We start from the raw sequence: 25,514 nt of genomic DNA on the forward strand, positions 1-25,514 counted from the left end.
AGCGGAATTCTCTGTCTCTTACCTTGCTCTCTCCTCCAGTTTTCTATGCTCGCTGCCTTTTGGCGGTTCCTGGTCTCTGCTTTTGCGGCCCCGTTCTCGCGGATAGGCACTGCCCCCTTTTTCTTTGTTTCCCTCTTCTCTCCCCGTTTCTTTGCGGGAACCTCTTTCTGCTGCTTATTTTACCGCTGGCCTTCCACCCTCTGGTTGCCTTGGCTGGTGGGTGTTTTCCGGGGTGTCCGGCCCTCGGGCTCTCCACTCCTACGCTGCAGTACTCTCCTGCTTCCCGGCAGTATTGGTTACAGAGCTACCAGACGGATCCTGTGCAAGATCTTCCTCCGGCTCACCTGGAATCCCATTTCTCCATTGGGACACACCTTCCTTGCTGCGGACCATAGGAGACACAAGGGTTTTTCCCCATTTGGGTTTTTTTCCCTCATTCCGGCTTGATTCCGGAAGGGGGCCCTCGGACAGCTGTTTGCCTCAGCGGTCACGGTGGCCCCCCTCCGTGACAAGCAAGCTCATCGGAAAAAGGAGAGAGATTACCTGACTCGAAGGCATTTGCAGGACCCCGACAGCAATTCCGGCAGTTCAGCTGAGGAGAGCTCGACAGAGGGGGGAGAGAAAGGAAGCCAGGCACTTAACCTATCACACCATACCTCTTGTAATGCTAACACATCATAATTGTACAGTGGGTTTGAGTCAGGAAATGTCAGATGCTTATAACCTCTCGTGTTCCATGAGGCAAACGAGCAAGTTGATGATTTTAAGATGCTGGATTGTTAATTAGAAGTATGCAATGAATGTTTCTCTCTGTGTACATTTTGGGAGCATGTCAGTTTGAAATGTCGATAGGATGAGTGATTGCTCATATCAGTTCCAGATTGTTGTGTGCATCTATGATTTGCCAGGTTCTTCACCGGTTGTGTACTGTCCATGAAGCCTATTGCATATAGATCAGCTCACGCTTGCCAAATTAGGTTAATCACGACTCCCGCTGACATCCGCATTTCCATTATAGATGTATTGTGTTCGTCAATTAATTCAATTCGGTCGAAGTCACTAGAGCTCAGGTCTTCCAACATTGGTATTTCTCCCATAATATTTAACACGCTGGTTCTATTCAGGTCGTAATCTGGAAAGGGATATCCTCTACACTGCATTGTTAAAAAATGGGTTGCCCTTTTGGAGCATTTTCCCTTAATATTAGCTTTTGTATCATTAACATGAGGACATTCCATTTGCTCCAATCTCGCACAGGGGCTAGCAACTTGCTTATGTCCTACCTCTGATTCTAGTTGTACATGCGTGGCCTTACCCAAATTATTAGAAGAAAATACTTCTACCGAACTATGCTTCATACAGAGGCTAATTGAACGCAATATTTCTTCTCCTCTCTTTTCTAAGGTCATACATTGTTTCATCGGGAGAGCATTAATCTTTATCTCCTGAGTTTTTGATGTATCATCCTGATTGATTCCCACTATATTGAAGCATGCTTAGCTAATAGCTTTTTTCTCCTTTTGTTAGGTCATTCTTTTCCTATCTGCATATTCAATTGCATATTTGTTGAAATAGGCCCTTCCTGCTGATCTTGCCTGATTACATTTAGTAATGTATCTATAGGCTCATATTCGAGGTTGTTACCAGGCTTATTTTGGATTGTATTCTTTTTTTAATGGCTATTTCTTGATATCGCTTTGTTCTGAGACATTGAGGGGGTAATTCATAGAATTCAGCGCACAAGTGGCGCACGCGGCTGGCGCACAGTGTGCGCGTGCGAATCCCTGCGCCAGCCGCGTGCGCTAAAATACATTTCCGCGCACAGTGTATTCATGGATTCCAGCCACCAAAACCAGCCGTGGCACACAGTAGCGCAGCGACCCTGCAGCAGCGGCAGTCACGCCCCTTGAGCAGGGAAAAGCCATTAAAATCCCCAATCCAGCGCAAAGGTCTGCGCTAACCCTGTACCAGCACGGCAAGTGGGGAACGCGTATCACTTGGGATTGCGGGAAGTTTCACACACGATTGGCTCTGTGCGAGCGGGGTACGTGTATTACTGGGGTGCGTGGGAAGTTCCACACACGATTTCAGCAGGGTATGTGTATTACTGGGGTGCGCGGGAAGTTTCACATGCAATTCAGCTGGGTACGTGTATTACTGGGGTGCGTGGGAAGTTTCACACGCGATTTCAGCTGGGTACGTGTATTACTGGGGTGCGCGGGAAGTTCCACACGCGATTGGCCCTGTGCGAGCGGGGTACGTGTATTACTGGGGTGCGCAGGAAGTTTCACATGCAATTTCAGCTGGGTACGTGTATTACTGGGGTGCGTGGGAAGTTTCACACGCAATTTCAGCTTGGTACGTGTATTACTTGGGTGCGCGGGAAGTTCCACACGCGATTGGCCCTGTGCGAGCGGGGTACATGTATTACTGGGGTGCGCGGGAAGTTTCACACGCGATTTCAGCTGGGTACATGTATTACTGGGGTGCGCGGGAAGTTTCACACGCGATTTCAGCAGGGTACGTTTATTACTGGGGTGCGCAGGAAGTTTCACACGTGATTTCAGCTGGGTACATGTATTACTGGGGTGCGCGGGAAGTTCCACACGCGATTGGCCCTGTGCGAGCAGGGTAAGTGTATTACTGGGGTGCGCGGGAAGTTTCAAACGCAATTTCAGCTGGGTACGTGTATTACTGGGGTGCGCGGGAAGTTTCACACGCGACTTGCCCTGTGCGAGCGGGGTACGTGTATTACTGGGGTGCGCGGGAAGATTCACACGCGATTTCAGCTGGGTACGTGTATTACTGGGGTGCGCGGGAAGTTTCACACGTAATTTCAGCTGGGTACGTGTATTACTGGGGTGCGCGGAAAGTTCCACAGGCGATTGGCCCTGTGCGAGCGGGGTACGTGTATTACTGGGGTGCGCGGGAAGTTTCACAGGCGATTTCAGCTGGGTACGTGTATTACTGGGGTGCGTGGGAAGTTTCACACGCGATTTCAGCAGGGTACGTGTATTACTGGGGTGCACGGGAAGTTTCACACGCGATTTCAGCTGGGTACGTGTATTACTGGGGTGTGCGGGAAGTTTCACACGCGATTGGCCCTGTGCAAGCGGGGTACGTGTATTACTGGGGTGCGCGGGAAGTTTCACACGCGATTTCAGCTGGGACGTGTATAACTGGGGTGCGCGGGAAGTTCCACACGTGATTGGCCCTGTGCGAGCGGGGTACGTGTATTACTGGGGTGCGCGGGAAGTTTCACACGCAATTTCAGCTGGGTACGTGTATTACTGGGGTGCGCGGGAAGTTTCACATGCGATTTCAGCAGGGTATGTATTACTGGGGTGCGTGGGAAGTTTTACACGCAATTTCAGCTGGGTACATGTATTACTGCGGTGCGCAGGAAGTTTCACATGCGATTTCAGCTGGGTACGTGTATTACTGGGGTGCGCAGGAACTTTCACACGCGATTTCAGCAGGGTACATGTATTACTGGAGTGCACGGGAAGTTCCACACGCGATTGTCCCTGTGCGAGCGGGGTACGTGTATTACTGGGGTGCGCGGGAAGTTTCACATGCGATTTCAGCTGGGTACGTGTATTACTGGGGTGCGCGGGAAGTTTCACACACGATTGGCCCTGTGCGAGCAGGGTACGTGTATTACTGGGGTGCACGGGAAGTTTCACACGCGATTTCAGCTGGGTACGTGTATTTCTGGGGTGCGGAGGAAGTTCCACACACGATTGGCCCTGTGCGAGCGGGGTACGTGTATTACTGGGGTGCGCGGGAAGTTTCACACGCGATTTCAGCTGGGTACGTGTATTACTGGGGTGCGTGGGAAGTTTCACACGCGATTTCAGCTGGGTACGTGTATTACTGGGGTGCGCGGGAAGTTCCCCACGTGATTTGGCAGTGTGGGTCCTCCCAGGTGTTCCCTGTACACCCTCCACGGCCCCTGCAGGCAGCCCACACCACAGGGGACTACCCTGCATCCCTGGTCATGTCCAGCAGGCAGCCCACCCAACATGGCCATGCCCCGCAGCAAAGGCACATGTCTCCTTGCACTACTGAACACCAACTCATGTCCCCTTGCACCCCCACCAACCAGCATTGCGAGGCACCTGACAGCAGGCCCCCACTCATGTCCCACTCATGTCCCCCTGTACTCCCACCCCCCAGCATTGCGAGGCACCTGCCAGCAGGCCCCCACTCATGTCCCACTCATGTCCCCCTGCACCCCCACCCCCCAGCATTGTGAGGCACCTGCCAGCAGGCCCCCACTCATGTCCCACTCATGTCCCCCTGCACCCCCACCCCCCAGCATCGCGAGGCACCTGCCAGCAGGCCCCCACTCATGTCCCCCTGCACCCCCACCCCCCAGCATTGCGAGGCACCTGCCAGCAGGCCCCCACTCATGTCCCACTCATGTCCCCCTGCACCCCCACCCCCCAGCATTGCGAGGCACCTGCCAGCAGGCCCCCACTCATGTCCCACTCATGTCCCCCTGCACCCCCACCCCCAGCATTGAGAGGCACCTGCCAGCAGGCCCCCACTCATGTCCCACTCATGTCCCCCTGCACCCCCACCCACCAGCATTGCGAGGCACCTGCCAGCAGGCCCCCACTCATGTCCCACTCATGTCCTCCTGCACTCCCACCCCCCAGCATTGCGAGGCACCTGCCAGCAGGCCCCCACTCATGTCCCACTCATGTCCCCCTGCACCCCCACCCCCCAGCATTGTGAGGCACCTGCCAGCAGGCCCCCACTCATATCCCACTCATGCCCCCCTGCACCCCCACCCCCCAGCATTGCGAGGCACCTGCCAGCAGGCCCCACTCATGTCCCACTCATGTCCCCCTGCACCCCCACCCCTCAGCATTGTGGGGCACCTGCCAGCAGGCCCTGACACATGTCCCCCAGCCAACACGTCATCACAATCTAGATCTCTGTCCCTTATGGGCAGCCTCCACATGCCAAACACCCACCCAAGTATTGCATCCACCTACTCAGAATTGCCAATTACATGATACAACCCCAATGGCAAGTATGGAAATGAACACATGTCCCTCACATACACACAATGGGTGTAAGTGAATGTCAAAACCCATATCATGATATGCATGAAACCAATGATATGATACTACACATTGAAGTTTGATGAAAAAAATGTATTAAAAGCAACATAAATGGGATTAAAAATAAACAAACGACAATGGGAATTAAAAACAAAAAGCAGCATGTCCATAAAATAATGAAAAACCACAAATCATAATCCAAAGGAAAGGTGCCCAAAGTCACAGTTCAAAAAAGTACATCCAAGGGAAAAACAAAACCAAAAACCATTGCTCCATGGGTAAATCAAAAAAAAAAAACATAATCCAACAGTCAACTATATACAGATAAACAATCCAGGGTCCATGATCCCAACTGAAGAAATGAAACCTATCTAAAAATACTACCTAATAAAAAAACTATATACAAAAATGTGGTCCATTGTCCAAAAGGTCCAAAATCAATAAAAAAGCAAAGGAAACCTAACACTAACTACATAACTATTTACAAGGGCAGCGGGCTAGTCCAACGGCTCACTGGATGTTGTCATGGGCCAGGGCATCATCGAACTCCTGTTCAATGGCTTGGAGGCAGGCATGTTCCCTGGCCCCGAGGTCTCGCAGGGATAATGCAGTGTCCAGCTCCAACTCCCTGCGAAGACCCTCAAGGCACTCAGCCCGCCTCAGCGCCCTCCGCATGGAGTTCTCCGCCCTGACCATTGTGAGTCGTTCCTCCTCTGCCCGCTGCCGCTTCGCACCTATCTGCTGGCCCACCCGCTCCCACATGGAAGCCACTCCCATTCCAGGGTTCTACTGCCCTCCGGCCGATGCCTGCACCCCTGATGTTGATAGGCCCGAGCCATGATGCCTCCCACGTCGAGCCTGCTGCTGCCTCCGACGCAACTGCCTGTGCCAGCACGACGGCATCCAGGCTGATGGAATCCACCGACGCCGTCGTGCACGTGCCCTGCCCAATGATGCCGTCACATCCTCCATCTGCTGGGGTCCAGTTGCTGGTGTGTCCACCCCTGCTGGACCTCCAACTCCCGACTGTGGCAGGGATGGGATCCCCACCGAGTTGGCTGCATTGGTCGGGCAGGTCTACAGGGGGCCCTGGTGGCATCTGGGCCGGAAGATGGCATGGACAACGACTGGCGCGTAGCCTCCACAGAGGAGGAGAGGGTCGCCAAAGTGCCTGACACATGTACGAGACCCCCGACCACAACCGCTCCCAACTGGGCCACGTTGGCACGGTGCTCTTCGTGATGACGTGCGTGCTCCCCCCGGGAAGCATGCACCTCATCACGAATGACACCCGTGCACAACACGAGACCAATCAGGACCTTCTCCATACAGCCAGGGGTCCCCTCGTCCGCAGGTGGAGGGGAGTCAGATGACATGGACATCCCCCCTACTTGCGGACGGGCATGGGATGGGGCATCCCTGCTGGTGCATGGTGGTGCAGTCACAGTGTCAGGGACAGTGCATTCACAGGCACCTCCACGGCGACCTGTGCTGCCTCCTGCCCCTGCCCCTGGACTGCACCACTTGCAACAGCAGGGATGCCCCCACCAGGCCCCATGTGCAGCTCAGTAGCGGCCTCCTCCTCCTCTGAGGTCTCACAGGGATAATGCAGTGTCCAGCTCCAACTCCCTGCGAAGACCCTCGAGGCACTCAGCCCACCTCAGCGCCCTCCGCATGGAGTTCTCCTCCCTGACCATTGTGATCCGTTCCTCCTCTGCCCGCTGCCGCTCTGCACCTATCTGCTGGCCCAACCGCTCTCACACGGAAGCCACCCCCATTCCAGGGTTCTCCTGCCCTCCGGCCGATGCCTGCACCCCTGATGTTGATGGCCCCGAGCCATGATGCCTCCCACGTCGAGCCTGCCGCTGCCTCTGACGCAACTTCCTGTGCCAGCACGACGGCATCCAGGCTGATGGAATCCACTGACACCGTTGTGCACGTGCCCTGCCCGATAATGCCATCACATCCTCCATCTGCTGGGGTCCAGTTGCTGGTGTGTCCACCCCTGCTGGACCTCCGACTCCCGACTGAGGCAGGGATGGGATCCCCACCGAGTTGGCTGCATTCGTCGGGGCAGGTCCATAGGGGGCCCTGGTGGCATCTGGGCCGGAAGACGGCATGGAGAACGACTGGCGCATAGCCTCCACAGAGGAGGAGAGAGTCGCCAAAAGTGCCCGACACATGTACGAGACCCCCGACCACGACCGCTCCCAACTGGGCCACGTTGGCACGGTGCTCTTCGTGATGACTTGCGTGCTCCCCCCGGGAAGCACGCACCTCATCACGAATGACACCCGTGCGCAACGCGACACTAATCAGGACCTTCTCCATACGGCCAGGGGTCCCCTCGTCCGCAGGTGGAGGGGAGTCAGATGACATGGACATCCCCCCTACCTGCGGACAGGCCTGGGATGGGGCATCCCTGCTGGTGCATGGTGGTGCAGTCACAGTGTCAGGGACAGTGACATGCACAGGCACCTCCACGGCAACCTGTGCTGCCTCCTGCCCCTGCCCCTGGACTGCACCACTTGCACCAGCAGGGATGCCCCCACCAGGCCCCATGTGCGGCTCAGTAGCGGCCTCCTCCTCCTCTGTGGAAACCACCAACCTGGATGGCTCCACGCCGTCTTCTGCCGTTGCAAGCCCCTGTGGGGGCTCACCCACCCCTTCCGCTGCAGCCATGGGGGCATCCCCGCCGCTTTGCTCCACAGCGCCGTCTCCGCCCTCTTCTTCACTTTGCGCTGTGTAGAGGGAGACATAGAACACAAGCATCAGGATACTGTACAATGGTCCCCTAGACAGGAAGCAATAGCACTGTCAGAGATCACTTCCATCATGTCCCTCCACAACACATGGGTCAGTGCAGGCAAAACACATGCAGTAACAGGCATGGCGCATGCTATGGACATAAGCAAACATGTCCAAGGGACTCTTGAAACATACAATGTTGTTTTTGAACTCACATGCATCATGGGTCATGCCTATCACATTCACACACTTCACCGTACTTTCATCCATCTGGACTCGTACACCCCAGACACAGTGGATGCAAGGATAGCTAGGCTGCATCAGTGGATCTGAACATTGACACAGACATGTGTCATGCATCCATGGCATTCACAAGTCACAGACACGCAGGTCAGACACACAGACATGGACACCATACCTGTACATGGCATCATCACCCATCCCTCACCCCCACCCATGTCCAGGAACAGAGACTGGCATGCTCTCATGTGTCCATTCTGCATAGGGCTCCCCATGTAGCATTTAAACACATACACCAACCGTGTGCTTCACACATTACTGGTCTCACATGCATGACCATGATGTCCCTGCACACACACACGCGTACATGGCCTATGTCACACATACAGGCAAGTATCAGACAACCAGCACACTGCAACATGCCCTGTCTCACACAGCAATGCCTGGCCTCTTACCGCTCGACTCCAGACGGGTCTGCCTCTCAAGGTCCTGGACGTGGAGCGCTGGGGATATGCGTTCCAGGACCCTCAACTGATCTTCCGACAAGTGGCCCTGGCGCCCCTTAGCCTCCGCTGCCTTCAAGAGGCGCCGGGCCTTGTTGAGGGTCCTGGACCTGAAGTCCTCCCAGCGCTTCTTGACATGATGTAATAGTCGGACTGCCACCCCCTCCGCGTTGATGGCAGTCACGATGTCCGTCCAGATCCTGTCCCGTCCATCCTTGTCGGCGCGTGATGATCCGAAGAGGGCATCATAATGCCCCAGGACATGCTCCACCAGGACACCAACTTCCTTCTGACTGAAGCTGGTGGCCCTCTGCCCCTCTGGCTGGCGAGTCAGGCGTGGGTGGGCAACTGGGTCCTGGGGCTGGGCTGTGGAGGGATGGTATCCCAGTCGGGAGTCTTCTGTTCCAGCAGGGGTGGACACAGCAACTGGACCCCTGCAGATGGCTGATGGGGCACCAAATGGCAGGGCACGGTGGCAGCAAGCAGGCAGGCAGGCAGCAGCAGATGGCTCGTGGGAGGCTGCTCGGGGCTCTGGGGGGCTGTAATTCGGCCTTTTGGGCAGGAGCGTGGTCTTCCGTGTGCTTACGCGTGGCCAGCTTGATACGGAGTGATTTGGCATGTGAAAATTCTGCGCGTCAGCGTGTAATTCGAGGAAAGGCCCTTAGCGCGTAAGCGCATCTGCACGCATACGCGATTTCATTGGACAGAAGGCCCTTCAAGCGCAAGCGCCTCTGTGACGTGACGTGCGCAGACATGCACGGGCGTTTCAGCGCACGTGAAAAACTGCATGTCCGCGTGGGAATGCGTGTAATCCGAGGAAAGGGCCCATGCGCGTAAGTGACGTGACGCGCGTGGGCGTTTCCCTCAGCACGGGTTAAAGGTGAGCGGGGGCAGCAGTTCGCTGTATGTGCCTTTCGTGGAGACCGACGTGTGTCTTCCTGTTGTTTCGCACGCCATCACAACTTCACAGCTATCAAGGACATATCTCTTCTTTTGGTGGGTGTATTGGCTACGTGTGTTTTTATGCATCGCGCTAGTCAGACGGTGAGTCGCACACTCTATTTTTCCCACTGTGGGTGCCCCTGTGCATCGCACCCATTTTCGAGGTCATAGTAGCCTGCGTGTCCCACGCGTATTCGTCATTCGTGTTACTGGGTGCCACCGCGTACTTCGGGTGGTTGATTCCACGCACGTAGGCTGCAGGGTTGCGTGCACGGTTTTACTGCAGTTTTGGGGTGCCCGTCACTACATCACTGGGGTCACATACAGCCTTGCAGGTGCAGGGGGGCTGTTAACATCTTGCTTCCCACCCCCTTCACCCCAATTGCCCAGGTCAATTGTGGTGTACACCTCCCATTGGCACTACTCCATCTGTGCCGGCACTACTACATCTGTGCCAGGGTTGGGAGGACACCAAAGGTGAGGGGTGCCTCAGCTGGGCGTACTCCTCATGGCAGGCGTGGTCGGGGACGTGGCCATGGTGACCAGAGAGTAGGGGGACTCCAGGGTGTCCAGGGCGGCCATAGAGGGGGGAGAGGCAGGGGTGCGCCACTTGAGCACAATGTTGTGCCATATGTCGGTGCAGTCATGCCACCACCCTCTGTGGTTCCGGGTGATGTAGCTTCAGCATCTGGCACTGGCGCCTGTGTGACCCGGCAGTCCGTTCCATCGACTGCCACGGGCCCAAGGGTAGTGGTAGCTGCAGGTGTAGCTGTGGACACCGCCACCCAGGCTCAGGGTCTGCCATCGCAGGCTGCGTTGGCACTTGAGGAGCCCTTGGTAGATTTCCAACAGGCCAGCAGGGAAACCATAGGGGCAGGCAGGGCTGCTCAGACCAAGACACGTGTCCCTGGGGCAGTTATGTCATCTGCTGCCCCGAACAGCCGGGTGTTGGCAAGTGCAGGGGCAGATGCACCCAACAACACCCCAGTTGTGAGTCTGCCAACCAGGACCGTTGCGGTCAATGACCCTGCCACAGCGGATGTTGCTGCGCAGGGTCCATTAGAGGGCACCCAGATTCCACTGACACATGTCAGGCCTTTGGCTGTCCCTCCACCTGCCACTCCCTTAGCTCAATCCACCGAACCCACTGGCCATACTGGTCAGGGCGGCTTTAGTCGGCCAGGGTCTGCGCCACAGTCCAAGAGGAGGAAGGTTGCACCTGCAGCACAGGCTGGGACCCCACATACAGCCACGACCTCCTGCACGTCAAGGAAGAAGCCTTTCTGCAAGCAGGAACTGGACTTCCTCATGGACTACGTGCGGGGCCACAGCCGTCACATGCTAGTGGGTGCCAATAGTCAGACTACGGCTGCCCACCGTGACAACCACTGGAAGCATGTTGCGGAACATGTCAGTTCATTCGGCCATGAGGTGCGCATGGCGCAAGAGTGCAAAAAGCGTTGGAATGACCTCAAACGCAGCACTAAGGCTAAGCGTGCCTCTAATTACAACTTGACTCTGGTGACTGGCGGTGGGCCTGCACCAGAGGAGGAAGAGCTCACTCCGCATGAGGCACTCGTTGCAGAGTTCATACCACCTGAATTGGTCGAAGGAGTGGGAGAGATGCTGGACTTTGAAGCCCAGTACAGTGAGTGTTGATGCGTGTTTGTTGAGGACGTGTGTGTTTCACTTGTGGGATGTGTTGTGCATGATTGCCACTACATGTGACGTGTACATGGTTCTGATGTGTAAGTAATGCAATGCTTCCATGATGCATGTCTGCTCTGCTGGATGGTGGACATGTGGAGCAGATGGGGACTGTCCGCATCACCACTATTGCACCCTACTGACATGCTGGTTACAAGTATGCCCCTCTGGTCCATTTTCCAGCTCACTTGCCCTTCTTCATGTAGCGTGGGGTGACCTTCCTCTGAGCCCAGGCACAATGTCATTGCATGACTGACGTGCATGTCTCCTCTGCCTGCATGCGGGGACTCCATGTAGGCATGCAACCTTGCCCCTCCTCCGCCACTCTGCACCCCAGTTCCACCATTGCACTGGTCTGCTTCAATCTTGCCAATGTGTACTTTCCTGTTCATGCGTCCTGTGTAGATGCTAACTTCAGCGTACAATCTGCCAGACATATGCCGTGTTGCTAAGCCTTAGTACTTGATGCAGGGTATCTCACTTGTACTGTGCATAGGTCAGATGTCCCGCAGGGACATGAGTGCCCATTCATGCTCCATGTGCATTGCGCGCATGCCCCTATGTGTCCTTGACTGGATGATCACTGTAATACAAGTCCTGGGTGACATACATTGCATGGCATCTCATCAGCCTTCCCATGTCAACTGTGGCTCAGTACTGCTTTGCACACATGTTTAGGGTCTGACAATCTGTGTGGCTCACAGGCCTCAGCCTGTTTAATGGCCAATGAGTCTGTCCAACTGTTGTAGTGTCTTCTTCAAACGTGGGCGGCCTCCAGAGTTTTCATCATGTGTCCTGCTTACTGTCCCATCATCATTTTCAGTGTTGTCACTTAAATCACATTAAGCTGTTGATGCCAGTCAACACTGCCTGTCAATACACAGGTGCATGGTCAGCCTTTTGATACCATGCTAGGCATCCCTGCTTTTGTACTTGGGTGGAGGGGTGCTCGGCTTGTAGATATGCTACACATTGAATGCACAGTGCACGTGATGCCTGAATTTGACCTTGCACTGACTTCACATTTCCTGACACACACCATGGAGTCCTTGTACATGTATGTAGTGAGTGGCGTAGACATTTTCTGCACTGCATAGACCCACTTCCATGGAAACTGCCACCTTTCAACAGGTCTGATCACAGAAGCAATTCAAAGTTGACCCAGCATACATGCAAGGTTATATGTTGGTGTCACATGTCTGCCTGATGTGTTTGTTGTTGGTGTGTGTGTGTGTTGTGTGCTTCTGACATGTGATGTGTAGTGACCTCTTTTCTCTCTATTTTTCAGGTGATGACCTAATGGAGGCGGAGGATGGTGTTGTCATGCCAGACACAGGGTTGTTACCACTACATCAACCCGGCACAAGTGGGGGTCGTGGGGTGGTAGGCCACGAAAACCCCCAAGTGCTACAGTCCATCTTGTCTCTGGCTGCCTATGAGTCCAGCCTTGATGACGACTCTGACGTCCATGTCGAGTTGGATGAGCATCAAGTCCATGTGTCAGGGGTGAGTGATTCTGATGTGGACACTCCTCTGTCCGCGACACCTGCACTGAGGGATCAGACAGTCTTGGTTCCTCCGCCCGTGGTGGATCGGGACGCAGGGTCCCCCTCCACACCAGTCACTGATGTGCCTGGAACATCACATCGACAGGGGCATGTAGTCGTGCAGCCGCGGGCGGTGCCAACACAGCGAGGACACCCGGTCCTTGGGTCCCGCAGAGGTCAAGCCCAGCAACGTGATCACCGTGCACACCCGCAGTATACTGAATGGGAGCAAGACATGACTGCCAATTCAGAACGGCAGGGGGCAGCAATGGAGAACATCGCTGAGAGCATGGAGCATGTGGCCCGATCTGTGCTCCCCCCTGCCAGGCAGGTGCTTCTCCAGCAGCAGGCGGCACGGTCCACGGCCCGCTCGCTCAGGCTGGGCATGGCGGCCTCAGACAGGGCACGCCAGGCTGAAATGTCATCTCTGCGTCAAGCAATTGCTGCTCACGCAGAGGCGCACATGGATGCCCTGAGGGAGGAGTATGCTTCCCTCAAATCCACTCTGGGTGTCCTTCTGATGTCCCAGAGGCAGCGGGCAGAGGAGAGGTTTGCACAGCTTGAGCGTACCATCTTGGCTGAGCTACAGGCTTGCCGGGAGGTGCAGCGGTTGTCCAGCCAGGCCATGCAGGAGGAACTCCGTGCTACACGTGCTACCTTGCAAGAGGAAGCACGTGTATCACGTGAGGTTCTGCAAGCAGACCTGCGTCACATCGCCACACAGAACCAGGCTCACCCGTCCGGCAGACTTGCTGCCGACGAGGGGCAAGCTGCGGCTAGGCGTGGTCAGGCTACTGTGCCACATCCTCCTTTCCAGGATTAGCCAGACTCGGACGACCATCTATCTCCCACATAGGTCGGGCTGTGCAGGCGTTGAGCCCATGGAGGTTTTGTTTTTTGGCTCAGCATCATCGCATGTGGGTGTTGAGCAGCACCCTGTACCTCCCTCCTCCTGGGTGCCTCCCCCTCCCCCCCCCAGGTCGTATGTGGCCATTTTTGATTTTTCTTTTAGTTTAGTTAGTTATGTTTCTGTTTGATAATTAGTTTAATTAGGTAATGTAGGTTTTTCATAGTTAGTGTAATTAGTTAATATAGTTTAAAAATACTTGTCTATTGTGCTTTCATGTGACGGTGCGGTGCTTTGTGGCTTTTGACGGCATCCACTGTCTGTTCCAGCTGGGCCCTTCAGGCTTGTCTTGTGTATGTGTTTGCTGCTTGGGGTCCTTGACTCACATATGCCACTCCTGCCTCCCTTATCCATGGGCTCGCAAGGATGGTCCGGTGTGACAGCCTATTACACAAGGGCTTTGGACTGTCATATCTGTGGCATGTCTGGTGCTGTGTAACTTGTGTTGACACCCCTAGTGGGGATGATTGCGGTGTTATTGACCACTGTTCAGCTTTTGCTAGATGGGGTGTTTCATGATTAATGTGTACATATCATTGCTATGCATTGTGTAGTATGTTTCTTATCTTTAATGTACACGTGCTTGTTGCAATTCATGCTGTAGATAGTGTGTTCCACACTTAAGATGTGAAAGACGGACTGATGGTGTGATTTCTGATGTAAGTCTCTGACATGGTCCAGTAATGAGATGCTCAAGAGACACACACAGATGACTTTAAAGCATTAATCATGTGTTTCATGCCCTTTATGCAGGGGGATGAGCCTCCAGACCACCTTTGCAGCAGACATGGTCCATTGGACGTCTGATTTCTGGACACGTTTGTTGGTGCCCACATGCACATGTGTGCACAAGCAGAGGCACAGGGATTGCAGACCTACATCCTAGAACTGCTGACGTGTTCCAAGGAACTCCAGGCAAGGTGAGCAGCACAGGGGGGGCACAACACAGCAAAGCTTGCACCAGGGCATTTGCACATGCAGGCTTAGTAACAGAACTGAGGGTGAGCTTGGACGAATATTGGTGTTGAAGCACACAATACAGCTCAGATGTGTTGGTGGACTGATGGCTGTTGATTGTAAGGTTGTCTGGGGCACCTGCAGGGGCAGTGGCACATACCCTCCGGTACACCAAGGTCCATTGAGGCACTTGTATCAACCATGTAGCCTTCCAAGACATGGAAAGGGGCAGCTCACAGGGACATACAGCAAGGGACATACTCGGGTGCAGTGCATTTCATTTCCATGTACATTTTGAAACATGCTCTGCCTACTTTGTTTTGGTCATGGTGGAACACGACTTGTTCTGAAGTCATGCCTTGCTATATGGGTCTGTCTTACCCAGGGAACATTGCATGTTGTGTGAATTGTGACACATTGGTGTTCCATTTGCCACGCACCCACTGGCGGCTAACTTACTGCATTGACCCATCACAGGGGTAATGTTACATATGGGTACGAAGCATCTACACCAGATTGTCTGTTTGTAGAGTAGTTTGTTGCTATGGGGCATATTTGGTGGTGTGTTTTTGTGTTATGGGCACGGACAGATTATTAACTGTGGCTCTCTTTGCAGCATTGAAGTGCTCCTGTAACCGGACCTGAGAGTGCGCAGGCAGGAGGCCAGCACTCAAAACCAGAGCTAAGTGTCTTGTTGTTTTTCTTTCAAACTGCTATGCATAGGCTTGCTGGGGGGTGCACTAATGCATGGATGAATGTGTAATTCAATTTGGTATGTTTTTTTTCCCCTAATCACCCAGAGTCCTATCCAATTTTAAACCCTGTACCCTCTACCCGGTGTTCCTGCTTCCCGTACCTATCCAACCAACGTTCCCTAACCCTCTTTCCCTGCTGGAGTTGCGGATGCCTGTGTAAGCCCCAAACTTGCAGACGCCAAAACCCTAGAGGGGGTGGTTGGTTCGTGCCACTCCTAAACCTGGACTACAGAAGGCCATGACAATGATGTCCAAGTTTGTTCGGATTGTGTATGTGTTCATGCAGGTAGTACTTTTTCGTGCATTCCCTACTTTCATGTGTCATTCCTCCTCCCCTCTCCTGCCACTCATTCCAGTTATCCAGTGTGCCAACATCTGTCCCGACTGCATATCCCTGACCCTTCTTCCCCACCAGGGTCTCAGAGGCCTGTGTGAGTTTGACCTTGCAGGCACCCGGGCCACGGTGGGGGTGGTTGGTTCGTGCCACTCCTGCCCCTGTACACGGGACCTGTGACAGTACACATCCATTCATGGTGCATCATTCTATGTTATGTACCACACATGGTTCACATCCTGTTGTGACATTGTTTTATTGTGCTACCTTGGTTGTTACATCATTGTGGTAGTACTTGGCCTTTGTGAGGTACTACTATGTCAAGTCATCTACTGGAGGGTGTTCTGGTTCGTTTTTCTGGCTTGGATTTTGTGATTTTGCAAATGAGGGTGGACTCTGAGGTTGCAGGCACCTTTTTACACACAAGGTGGGAGATGGTGACGAAGGGGAAGGGTGATCCTGTGGCCAGGTGAAATTGAGGGTTGAAGGCTCCATGACCCAGGTGCAGTTGTTCAGTGGGTCATGGTCATTTGTGAGGGAGGGGGGTGTTTTGTTGTTGATAGTTGCCTTGCCCTGCAGTGTGATGGGAACCCTGACATTGTAATTGTGGTATCCTATGTAGGTTGGGTTCTGCTGACCAATGCCTGTTCATGTGTTGTGTTTACCTTTCAGGTGTGAGGGGATAGTTGTGGCTTGACATGCTGGGGTGTACACATGGTGAATGTTCACATGTGATGTGTAGAGGACACTGATGGTCAGTTGATTGCACATGCATATGTTGAGTGCATGTCCTTACTGACCCACACACTTGCACTATGATGCACTACATGTACAACCACCCTTGGATATTCACGTGTACACTCTTTTTGCCTTCTGGCGCCCACTGTGTCTCTGCAGCACATGTTCTGTGACCAATTATGGATCCTGTACATGCCTAATTTGCTTTTTGATGTGGTTTGTCGCTTAGATGTGATGCTCATGGTGTGCATCACACACAATAGCTGTTCACTGTGCTGTGCGCTGAGCCGTGTGTTGCAGGAGTTGGACACAGCACACAGAAGCTGCAGTGTTGATTTTGCAATGCACAATGTGCATGTAGACAGGCATTCATCGTTATGTTACGTCTACAACTTTTGTAATGCATTTGGGAATGACTTATTTTGGGTGGGAGGTTGTTGGTCAGTCATTTCATCTGATTCCATGTCAGGCATCATTGTCTGATGCCACTGTACATTTTTGACATGGCAATGTGTACGTTATTGGTACTGTGTTGGTGTATGGCTATTGCTTGCCATGTCATGTTGTGGTTTGGGAGTGTTTGAGTGACATAACAGTGATGGTCATGGCCTGTTTTGCAGGTGTGTGTGATTCACACCTTGCATGTCAGGGTCAGCCACTTCTCAAAGCAACTAGCTGGCGGTAGATCTCTCTCCGCGGCAGGGGCCTCCCTCTGGAACAGCCTTCCTGCCTCCCTGGAACTTGAGGAGAACCATCTCCGGTTCCGGAAGCACCTCAAGACCTTCCTCTTTGCTTCTGCTTTCTCTCTCCCTCTCCCTTGCTAAATTCTTCACTGAAACTGCACTGGATCTGCAACTGGGCCACTCTCACCGACCTTGGTCCCTGGCCCAGCCACTCTCCACTTGCACTGCCTCCCTGGCAACCCCTGCACTGCGGGACTGTCTCTCTATCCCTACAGCCCCCCCTTCCCAGCACTTGTCTGAACTTACCTTTGCAGTTGCCACCAACTGGCCTATTTATTTGTTTTTTATTCTACTTACCCTGTACTGCACTCCCCCCTCCCCTTCCCCTTACACTTTTCCCTTCCCCCTACCCCTGCACTTGCGCAATCTAAATGACACCTGGCCTAGTAGTATCGTTGTCTGTCTTCCCTTGTTCCCCCCTCCCTGTCTCGTCTCACCTTGAAACACTTGTGTATAGGCACGTTACAAATGCCATATCATGTCATGGCACATGTCATATGTGTGCCTTTTGGTCACACAGGATAGCTTGTGTTTAAGTAGCTAGGGATGCAGACAATGTGGCACATCCATGGCAACTATCTCAGGGTGGTAAGGTTGTGACAGTTGACTGTCTTTGTCATCATCGATTGTCACCTGGTATGTGCCAGGCCTGTGTGCACTCTGCAGGGGTGGGAGTTTAGGTGAAAAATGTGGCCACAAGCTGGGTCCGGGCTTCCTCGCCACGTGCCCTGTCCCCTCCCATGAGCAGCGCCTGTGCCTGTGGTTGGGGATGTGGGGGCACCACCATGTCCACCGGTACGCCCTGCCGTGTTGCAACACTGTGCAGGACACATGCTGCCACAATGATCCTGCACACTACTGGGGGTGCATAGAGTAGCTGCCCGCCAGAGCGGTCAAGGGAGCGGAAATGTGACTTGAGCACTCCGAATGTGCGCTCCACTATGGCCCTGGTTGCAATATGGGCGGCATTATATCTTACCTGGGGTGGTGTGGTGGGGTTCCGGATTGGCGTCCTCATGTGGTTGCTCAGAGGGTAGGCACTGTCCCCTGGGGAGGTGTAAATGGTTGTGATTATTGGTGTTTGTGTATTTGTGTGTGTGTGTGTGTGTGACATGCATGCAAGTGCAAGGGCATTTGTACTCACCTAGGAGCCAGGTGTCGCCATGCTGCCCAGCTTCCAGGGCCCGGCTCAGGGCGGACATTATGTATATGAAACTGACATGGGTGGAGCCAGGGTAGTTTGCATAGACAGAGGTGATGATTCCCTTTGCATCGCATACCACCTGTACATTGATGGAATGCCAGTGCTTGCGGTTTCGGTAGATGTGCTCAGTGGCCCTAGGTGGACGTAGGGCCACATGGGTGCAATCTATGGCACCGAGCACTTTGGGGAAGTGTGCCACCCTGTAAAAATCCAGGACAACGGCCTGCCTTTCTGCGGGTGTTCTGGGCATGTATATGTGCCTCCGGACTGAGGGGTGCGCTGTCATGATTGCCAGTACCTGGTGTAGGCAGCGTGACTGCGTGGCCTGTGAGACCTCCCCCCACTATGGCAGTAGTCTGCTGAAATGACCCAGTGGCCAAGAAATGCAGGGCACTGAGCACCTTCTCCAAGGGGCTCAATGCTTGGGAGCAAAGGGTGGGGGATGTAAGGTCATCTTCCCACTCCCTGACCAGGTCTAGGATGATATGGGGTGGAAACCTATACCTGCCGTAGACCTGGTCGTCAGGCATCCCAAAAAGGCTTGTCCGTGGTGCAAAAATGCGTGCCCTGGCTATTCTCCTCCTCCTGCGGTGTCCCACGATCAGTGCTGCGACAAATGGGGCATTCATCGTAGCTGTATATACGTGTTTGTTGTTTGCGCGCACTTTTATACTGTGCGCGGGGACGCTTCCGCCTGCCTTCGTGTGGCGGACGCGTTGACGCCTGTGTGCGTCTTTTGCCATTAGCGGGTTTCCCGTATTCGAATCCATGAATACGGTTTGTTCGCGTGTGTGTGGGCGTTCCGTGTAGTTCCCTGCAGTACTTCCCCAGTTACGCCTTCTTTTTCACGCATTATTCTCCATTCCGCGTGTTACGCCCACTGTTCCGCCCACTTTGGTTGTGTGCGGCGCGCTATGTGCGCTTTTGCTGTGCACGTAGCGCACGCCGTGTGTGCCCGCGTGCGCCATGGCAGGATTTGGCGCACGGACAGCGGGAAACACGCGCAGCGTCTTCCTTGAATCGCACGCGTGCTCGTGTGCTGGGTTTCTCATGCTTGCGCCACCTTGCGCCTGCTTGCGCTGGGATTTTCGGCGCACGTTTTCTCCATGAATCGACCCCTGAATTGCATTTCTTTATCACTGCCGTACTTGCAGTTTGCAAATCCAGTTTTGGGACCGACAATTTATTGATAAACTGATGAGTGCTTGACCTTTTCGGTCCTGTTGAAGTTTTAATATTTTTACTTTTCTTCTGGCAAGTTGTTACCACTGCCTTCGTTTTTTTATCTGCAAACATTTTATAAATGCTTACCCTTTCCGTCGGAACTGTCTCTATTAGATCAATAACCTCTGGTAGGCAAGCTGTATGTACGTCATTTTTTAATTTTTTTTTATTGAATTGGTTGAATTGAATCAACCTTTCAAACATTTATCACAAAAGGAAACAGATACGTTTACAGAAACAATACAAACATCAGCATCAGAAGAAAAACACATAACCCATATTAAAATAATTCACATTAAATCCAAAATCAGCTTTGCTATATGACCAAAAAAAATTCATAGCTTATTTCGATTCATAAAATGTTAAAACATGATACACATGTAAACAAAATAAAAACAGAGAGTGAATAAAACCAACACTACTGTGCGCCTCTTCATTTTTTCATGCTAGAGATCGAAATGTTATTGTCATTTCCCAACTGGAGGCTAACCAAAAAATGTACAGCAACTATTTGGATCGGAGAGTAGGAGCTGTTTAATATTATTGACCAACATCAGTCTAGTTCCTAACTGCCCAGGTATTGACAATGTCTTGTAAAGTGAATTCTTCTCATATCAGCTAGGGCAGAACATTGCGTTAATAAATGTTTCAATGTTTCAGGAATACTTGTCATATCACAGAAACAACAATAATTGTCTTGTTTTCATATTAATTTCCGTTTCAAAAGTAAAGCTCGAGTGGGCCAAATGTTGAATCGTGGGCGTAGAATTGAAGAGCAATATTTTGGGGCGGGTGCTCTAATGAGATATGTCGGCAAACATCTCATGTTCTTTGGAGGGAAACGCTCGGGCTCCCCGTCTACATATAGTAGACATAACTCACATGTCTTGATCCAATTGAAGCTATACATTTGTTTTTTTTGCCTTATCAGGGTACGTTAATTAGCATGTCAATTGTCACATCTGCATTAGCCGAGACAGAATAAACCCTATTAATCCACAGCAGTAGAAACTTATGTTTAGTTGTGAACATATGTACAGTCAATTCTTTTAGAATTACATTATTTGTAGTTGAAATTAAACATTTTCTGAACAATGAACATAATCGCCACTCATATAGAGCTTGGAGTAAAATCAGCCCCAGCTCATACCGAAGCCAGGCGCATGGTACGGATGCTGGTAAACATAATACTTTTTTCCAATAGCGTGCTTCCCATTTATCAAAAGTAAATTTAACATTCACAGCAAGGATTTCCAAGCCATATAGAATGCTTGGCACAGCTTTTTGGGTCCAATAGCACCAGGCAGGTTTTATTGAAAATGTTCCATATCTATGCATAATTATCCTGCATTGCGATATTGCAGTGTCTAATCTCTTCTCTACTTGCCCAAGATGAGCTAATGATTGGCTTGAGCCTTCAAAGATCATGCCCAGATAGGTGTATTGTGGTACTAACTTTTATTTTGTCTGATTTATGTACCATGTAAATGTACTACAACCATTTATTTGGGTGAATACATGATTATTGGGTTTTATTCGTATTTATTAATAGTTCATTGGTCACTATGTAAGAATTGAGAGCCATTAGGAGGTTCTGCAGGCCACTCTGAGTCTTGGAAATAAGGACCATATCGTCAGCATACATCAAAGTATGTATTTGCTGGTTGTTAATCTTAGGAGAGTCAGAAACCACCTTCTGGAAAATGTGACTCACATCGTGAATGAAATAGTTAGAAATGTCAGATGCCAGCAGGCAACCCTGTTTCAACCCACGAGTGGTCAGAATGGGAGCTGACAGAATCCCGTCTAAAGATAAGCGAACACATATCGATGTGCCTGAATGCAGGGCATAGATGATCTCAAAAACGGTGGTGAGGCATCGATCTCGCTTCAACTTGTCAAACAGGAGAACCCGTGAGACAGAGTCGAAAGTAGAGTGTAAATCTGCAAAAGCTAGATACAATGGTTGCTTTGTTTCTTGACAATGAGACTTTAAGGCATTGTTAGATTGATTTGGGTGCCCATGCACGCAATGAATCCTGTCTGTTGTGGATCTCGAAAATCATTAGACAGTGTCCACTTGTTAAAGTCAAGCAACACACATTTTGAGAAAATCTTCCCTGGAGAGTCTAATAGCGCGATTGGTTGTTAGTTCTGGGCTACACTTCTGTCCCCTTTTTTAAAAATCGGGATAATAACAGAAGATTGCCATGATGTCGGGATAGATTTAAATATCACCACCAGTTGGAATATTCAATGCAAAATACGGGCACACACTCCTGGGTCACTTTTAAGTGTCTGATTTGAAATACCATCTGGGCCAGCTGCTCTTGATGTGCTGGCTTTATTAATGCTTTCTTCGATCCCATCTAAGGTGAAGTCAAAATACCATCTAGACTCAGATGTTTGCACATAATTCGCTTCTATAAATTTAGAGTCAGCATATAAGACAGAGTAATATGCACCCATTGGTCTTCATATACTGCATTTAGTTGTGCTTCTGCTGGTCTGTTGTTCGAGTGGTTATCAAGCAGGTGCCACATCTCAGCAGAATTTTTGTTAATCATTGCATTTCCCATTTGTTCACTATCTCTCTGAAACGTAAGTGATTTGTGACCTATTACCCAGTTTTTATATCGGGTTTTGGCCGATGTTAGTTCTTGCCATCGAGACGGACAATGTGAAGAGATGATCATTCTTTTTAGCTGCCTAAATTCTCTTCATCTATCCAAAATGGCCTGATCAAAAGGGTGTTTGTGTGTGATTTGCGCCTCACTTGCCACTGTGATGGTGAGTGCAAAGGGCATTAAAATTTCAGTATATTGCAGCCCCACCATGGGCATATCTCGCTGTAACAAGCGCTCAAATTCACAAACCCTTAGATTAGACCATTTTAATCTTGTTCTTGCATTATTAACCCCAAACCCAACATTCGCCGTACAGTTCCTGGGCTTCAAATCATTCCAAGCAATGGAAAGGGCAAGCAATTTGTGATCACTACAAGGTTGCGCACTAATTTCTAGCTTCTGTATCTTATTAAACAAACTTTGGTCAACGTATATATAATGAATGGTGCTAGTACAATTATTACGAAACCATGTAGTTTGCAATGGAAAATCACCAGCAACATTGACTGTTTGAAAATGTCTTTCTGTCATGCCAAGTAAACACTGCATTGGTTTGTCGCTTTGGGTTATGGCAATCTAGGTTTAGATCTCCCATAAGAATGGCATGAGAAGTTGAAGCCGATGTATTAATCAACTCTCGGAGTCTATTCAGACCGCCATAAAAGGCGGAGTCTGGCCAAGCCATTGCATTTCTATAGATGTTAAGAACAGCAAAAGATTGTACCGCAAATGTCACTTTAACCAATTGCAGATGGACATTTTCAGATGCCCAGGGTGCAATAGACAATCCCAGTTCCCGATTTACTGCTACGAGGAGACCCGATGTGGGTCTTCCTCTAGTTATCAGAGAAGGCAAGAGAACAATATCAAACCCATCACATATTGGTGGAACAATGAACCAAGATTCTTCGAAAGCCAATACATGAAAAACAGTAGGCAAGGTTTTAATAGAAGTTGTAAGATGAGCATGTCCTCTCATATTCCAACTGGTGATTGTCAGAACTTGTTGATTTGATGTGATTAGTGGTTAGTGTCTTCGGGAATATTGCGGGTCAAGAGAACTTACATTGTTTAACGAGTGACTCTGATTAATATTCGATTTAGGGATTTGACTCTTGCCTAAGTTCGGAGGGCATTTTGGGTCCTGGGCCAGTAAGAACCCCATCTCAAACAGAGAAATTTTTTCCTGACAGATAATGTTGGCTACCACCCCTTACGGAATCCATAATCTGACGATAGAACAAAATATGTCAGAAATAAATTCAATCTGTTCAATGTCTCTCGACGTGACATCTTGAAGTTCGACCACATCTTTGAAAATGTTCAAGACTCTATGTCTATTCAGATCATACATCGGATATTGTCCTTCTCCACATTTTAAAATAAATGAGAAGAGAGGGGACTTAACCGCCTGGGGAGGTGGTTTGGAGAAAGCATTTGTCCACTCATGATTCAGACTGTTAGTACTAGCCTTTTTGTTAATTGGATGATGGGGAATCTGATGCCACCTCATCATTTGAATGTATTTCATAGGTGGTGAGTTGAGACTCAGAGGCAATACAAACCGGATGTGCGTTATGAACTCATAAAGGCTGGGTGGAATGCGCCGAAACTCAATGCTGCTCCGTTGGACAAGGGAGCCGTTCCATCAAGTATGCATCCACTGCCTGCTTTAATTGATCTATGGCTATGGAGCTCTGTTCCTTTGTGGAGGAAGATGGCAGCAAGTGAGTGGGTGAGCGTAACATTTCTTTCACACGAGATGGAATGTACAAGTCTCTGATTCTGTAATAGTCTCCACTAGAGTGTCTAGAGTGGGATATTCAAGTATATTTTGCTGTTTCGGAGTATCCCGCTTAGCACTGATAACAACCACAGGAGTTGGGGCCAGCTCAGATACCTGTAACAATGGGCTCACTAAAGTCAGAACTGGTAAGGCTGCCCGTGTTTGTGTGATAACAGATTGAGCCGGTGGGGACGGAGCCTCCTATAGCTTTAAAGAAGGCATTAAGGGTACTTTTAACCCCTCTTCGAGCTGGCAGATCTTTTGATTTTTTAATCATTGATAGATGTTTTTGAGCCTTCGGGCGAAGCAGTCTTTTGCCCCCAGTTCCCAGTATATGCTGAACTGTGTGCGCTGGATCACACAGCTATGATTCTTCACGAGCCAATGTTTTGACAGGATCTTGAGGCACATTTACATGCACGCTTTGTTCATCGAATTCATCATGAACAGGACGAATGATTTTACTAAACTGAGGCAGCTGTGTGGCAAAAGGGCCTTGTGTCTGCATACCAGGAGCTTGATCGCTCAAGTTGCCACAGATAATCACAGATTGGTCAGCAGCCATAGACAACCTGGAGAGTGGTGGCTAGACCATTATTGGTGAGTGATTATGAATTTGGGTCCATAAGACAATCTCCTCTAGTTGTATTGCTTGTTTGTACAATTTTTCATGCATTTGTTCAAATAATCTATGCAGATCTAGCACAGAGGTGTTGATGGCAGAGAGCGCCAGTTCCGTCATATTGGGAACTGTAACAGAAGGCTTTATATGTGAAGGTCTCACGGCTCTTGGGGTGGGAAAAGAAAAAGATGCCGTGGGGGAGGCCGTCTGCGAATAGGAAGAGCCACAAACCCTTACCTCACCCGCAGAACGACATCCTGCAGAACAAATATGCCAGGACTATTTTCACATATGCTAAAAGATGTAATTGATGCAATGGGAGAAATATTCAGAGATAAATTATGCATATATTTCTTTTTTCTCTTATTCATTTTCAGAGAAGCCAAAATAGTTTGATCTGATATGGTGTGAATTGGAAGGCCACCGTTCATGGATAGATTGCATTCCCTTTTATCGATACCGATAGTAGCATGGACAATCTTTTTTGCGATTTAGGGCAAAATAGTGCTCCTCTGCGAAAGGACAAAAGGGGGACTCTGGGAATTAAATATTTGAGGAATGGTGCGTGGTTGCCCTGGGGGAGCAATGTTATTTGGCATATTGTTTTTCCCGTGTATACTACAAACACCATAAACATCAAACGAAGTGTCGGTTCAAACTGTCAAATTATAAAACCAGACCTCAACACCCTAACACTCACCAGCACATCAGCGATATAAATCAATCCCAAAAAAGAAGAAAGAACAAGGAGCAAAGACACAGCCACCGCGCCGCTGCAAAGCGGCAAACGGAACTTAACGTGAACTTGCTCATGCGCACGTTCTGTGCGCGTGGGAGCAGACTTTAAGGAAGTTG

Source organism: Ambystoma mexicanum, chromosome 7q (assembly GCF_040938575.1).
Source record: "Ambystoma mexicanum isolate Mex_15411 chromosome 7q, UKY_AmexF1_1, whole genome shotgun sequence".
NCBI lineage: Eukaryota > Metazoa > Chordata > Amphibia > Caudata > Ambystomatidae > Ambystoma > Ambystoma mexicanum.